Source organism: Lagopus leucura, unplaced genomic scaffold (assembly GCF_019238085.1).
Source record: "Lagopus leucura isolate 7727_CA_CO unplaced genomic scaffold, USGS_WTPT01 Super-Scaffold_100157, whole genome shotgun sequence".
Classification (NCBI taxonomy): Eukaryota; Metazoa; Chordata; class Aves; order Galliformes; family Phasianidae; genus Lagopus; species Lagopus leucura.
In genome coordinates, this window is record NW_024962334.1 from 19,241,781 (window position 1) to 19,246,034 (window position 4,254).

Consider the following 4,254-nt stretch of genomic DNA (forward strand, 5'->3'; position numbering starts at 1 on the left):
AGTCAATGAGTGACACTCCTGTATCTCACCCTTACATCTCACCTCCACTAGCACCAGGAGTGCTGCAGGTGGGTGCCCGAGCACGCAAAGGTTCTCCCACCCACCCTCCCATGCTCACCTGTGACACGTTTGTTATCTCACTTGTGAGTGATGATAATGAGGTTTCAGCTGCCTTTTGGTGCAGAAATGTGCACTGCTACAGTGCAGTTGGTTCAGCTCCCGCAGCCGTGCCACTGAAAGGCTATCGATTCAGGCTTTCACATTTTTAAAAGGTCACAGCAATAATTCTATCTGAATTGTGCTAAGTGAAAATAGTTTGTAGAGGTAATAGACTCCTGCTCAGTTCCAGTGTAAACAAAAGCCATTGTTTTTTATTACTGTTTTTTTTTTTTTTTTTTGTATATTTTAATTACATGGATTTGCCTTGCTCTCACATTGGGTCAGTGAACTATGTGTGAAGTTGCAAGGCAAGTGACCTTCAGTGTTTTGTGGCTCTTGGTTTTATGCAGAGATGTTTTATTTTTCTATTATGTAAGATGTGCTGGAAGCGCTTACCATAATATGGTGCTCACATTAAAAATTAAAAACACAAAAATAAAAATTACCTTTTTTTCCTTGCCCTGTCATATATCCATCTGTTTTAATAAGACAAAAATATCTACAGCTCTAGAAATGTGGTGTTATATGTGCTCGCCTTTTGTAAAATATCATTGTAGTTAAACAAACAGCCTCCTCTGGCATGACTAGGAACAGATTGTTCCCAACAGCTCGTTTGATGAACAGGCTATATAATGCAATGAGTTAACTTACTGCAATGCATAGTTACTGCAGCCCGAGTGCCCTAGAAAGATGACAGAAAACCGTGGATGCTATGGCATCAATTATTTCAATAGCTGTGCTGCAATTAGTGATTTTGTATTCTGTCTGGTTTATGGGACTCACAAGCAGGTCACAAAGGAGAAAGAGAAGGTTAAATTTTATGCACAGAGTGAGCATTTTTATTTTCCTTAGATTTTTTTTTCCCTGTGTTGGCTTTGTTTTAAATCATTTTACTGTGTCAATCCTGTGAACACCAACAGAGCTCTTGGGAGCTTTCCAACTCAGCTGAATGGCTTTGCATGAGGCTGCAGAAGAGCAGAGAAGTGCCATGCATGGGGACCTGTTCTTTCCACCTCACACCATGGGCTTTGGGCTGATACCCAGTGTCTGGGAGGACATGGGGAAAGATCTCCTTCCTGAACCGCTGTAGCATTAATGGTAAGTGGCATGCGTAGAGGTGGAAGCTTAAATGTACTTTGTTTCCATGTGCATCTATTGAGTCTCACTGCAGTTGCCATCACTCACTCCACAACTGGATGTTAATTTACTTTAATACTCGGGTCTGTAGCATGTGGAGCTGATAAATAGTGAGAAAGTATGTGATGGCTTATCTAACCTTCTTCATATAGATGAAACACTACAGGTCTGAAATCCATTCGTGCTCCCTGAACACAATGCCTTATTCTGGTTTTCTATTCATACTGTTGTAAATTTGTCAGCCTAATGGGACACTTTGTAAGACGTTTTCCTTTTTAAGTGCTTTAATGGGAGTAGGTATTACATTGATCCAAAATCTAGCCTAGCATTTCATATTGTGGAGTCTGGAATTGCATTGTTATCTGCATAAAAGTTAAGTGGTGCTTTGTTCTTCCCCTTATTTTAAGCTGAATTTTGCGAACCTGAAACTCAGCCTGCCACGTACATATGGAATAAAATAAGCACTCGGTTTGGCCACCAAATTCTGAAGATGCACTCTATTATTGCTTGGTACCAGCATAAGTGGAGGTGGCAAGCATGCAGTGCACACAGCCAAAGCCACATCTCTTTCCTCTCTTTCCCTGCAGTGAGAGGGCAGCGGTTGCAAAATAGCCATGCCAGAACAGACCCAGATGCAGAGTCCAGGGACCTGGCCATGGGGACAATGACAGGATGACACTGGTGCAGACACTGAATCATAGAATCATTAAGGTTGAAAAAGACCACTAAGATCATCCAGTCCAATTGTCCACCTGCCCACTGAACCATGTTCCTAAGTGCTATGTCTACACATTTCTTGAACGCTTTCAGGGATGGTGACTCCACCACCTCCCTCGGCAGACTATTCTAGTGAGCAATCACTCTTTTTGAGAAGTTTTTCCTACTGTCCAACCTGAACCTCCCCTTGTGCAACTTCAGGCCATTCCCTCTTGTTGCTGTTACATGGGAGAAGAGGCTGACTCCCACCTTGCTACACTCCTTTCAGGGAGTTGTAGAGAGCAGTGAAATCTCCCTGAGCCTTCTTTTCTTCAGACTGAGCAATCCCAGCCAGAAAAGTTTGTCTTGGAAGAGCGAGAAGCAGATGGACAAAAGAAACCAGTCGATAAATGGACCAGTTATTGACCCACACCACTGCTTATTGACTCTCTTCACTGTCCTCTGTGTTCCCCCATGTGCTGGTTCCTCGGTACAGGACTGCCTTCATTCCAGCAGAAGCTATCAGTCTGTGATGTTGTTTATAACGGGGAGAAAAAGTCAACACCAGAAATCTTTCCTTTACCATGTAACCTTTGAGATTTATCACGGTGTTGTTTCTCCGAGGGCTGACAGTAAGGTGACAGGAGGAGCTGTCTCATGGCTTCTTTTTTTGTTTATTGGCTCCCAGTGTATGAGAAAGCACTATAAATAATACTCCCTGATGCGGACGGGTGCAATTGTTAAAGGCACTTAACCTGCTGGCTGCAGCTGTCTTCTGAGGCAGTATTCTCCCTCCCTGGTCACTCTGGGGGCAGCGGTGCTGGCGGAGGAGAGGCAGCAGAAGTTTGGAGCATGTTGGTTGTGTACTTGGTGAACTTCTGCTGTGGAGAGATGCCAAGGTCAGAGCATGATTGAAGAACCTCCTTCCTCTCCTGAAGTCGCTGTTACTGTATGATATTGTTTTCCACCGTAGAAGGTTCTCTTAAAAATGAGGTTGAGATCCCTAAAGAAATTGCTTCAATCAGCAACAGTGCTTAATGACTGTTAATGGGAAGTGGAGATAGGATAGTAAGTGTTACTTTGATTAATAAGAGAACTGCAGAGAATTTAAATTGTGCCACTGATGGATTATTTTCTTCAAGCTTGATAAGCGCTTCTCATTTGTTCTTAAATTTGGTCAATACTGTTAAAGACAGCAAAATGAAGTATAATTAATTCTATTACTGCTACTCAGACCCAGTGCTACTAGGAAACAGATTACATTGCAGACAACAATGTTAGGTAACACTTCTGATGGTTTTATCATACACAGCCTGGTCAGGGCTGTAAAGCAGAGAACCTCAGAACCATGCTGAGGAGCTGCCCAGCTCGCTGCCTGCCCTGGAACATGCCCATCTCTTTGTATCTGCCATGGACACACTTTCAGTGAAGGAAATAGCTGATTGTGAGGCACAGAGGCAAAACAGAGAGCTCCACTTGGTTCCTCCCTTGGTGCACACGTGAATTATCATGGTGCTTTTAAGCACACCTATCTGCGTTATGCAATGAATAGGGAAAATACGCTGAGAAATGCAGTTTGCTCAGAGGCCCTCTTGACACTTCTGAAGTCAGATTTTAGGAAAAGGCTCTCAGCAACTCACCTGTTCTGGTACCTTGGAATGGATCCAGGCTATGCCCAAAGGAGTTGGGAAGCTCTTCTGGACCCTCATTAGAGGTGGCTGCAATTAGCACTTAATTTTCCAGACTCTGCCTACTTCAAAGTCTATGCTTCTCCAATTCTGACTGCAGAAAGTCGTTGTGTGAGTGATGTCGAATTAATTTGAAATCAGAGCGTGTTGGCTAATAGTATAGTTATAAAATCAATGAAGGTCTAATTCTGTTATTAAAAATGTAAAGCTTATGTATTATGAATAAAGAGTTCATGCTCTTCCACGGGTATTCCATAAACATAATTTCTGAAAGTACTGGGAACACATAAAATGTATTTCAGGCATGAATTTGTGTGCAATGGTCTGATGGAGAGCAAGGATACATTAAAAGACTCTCAGGTTGAAAGGTCATGTTTAAAACTTAGAGGCACAGAACAAAAAGCAGTGACAATTCTCTTCCCTTGAACAGTCTCTGTTTATAGCTCTGCCTGCATTCCACGCAGCAAACAGCAACGGAACATCTTTCATTCACTTGACTTGTTTGCAAATCTTTGAGGGTGGCTCATGAGGAATGAGGTGGCCTGGCTGAATCCTCACTCCATTGATGCTTTTC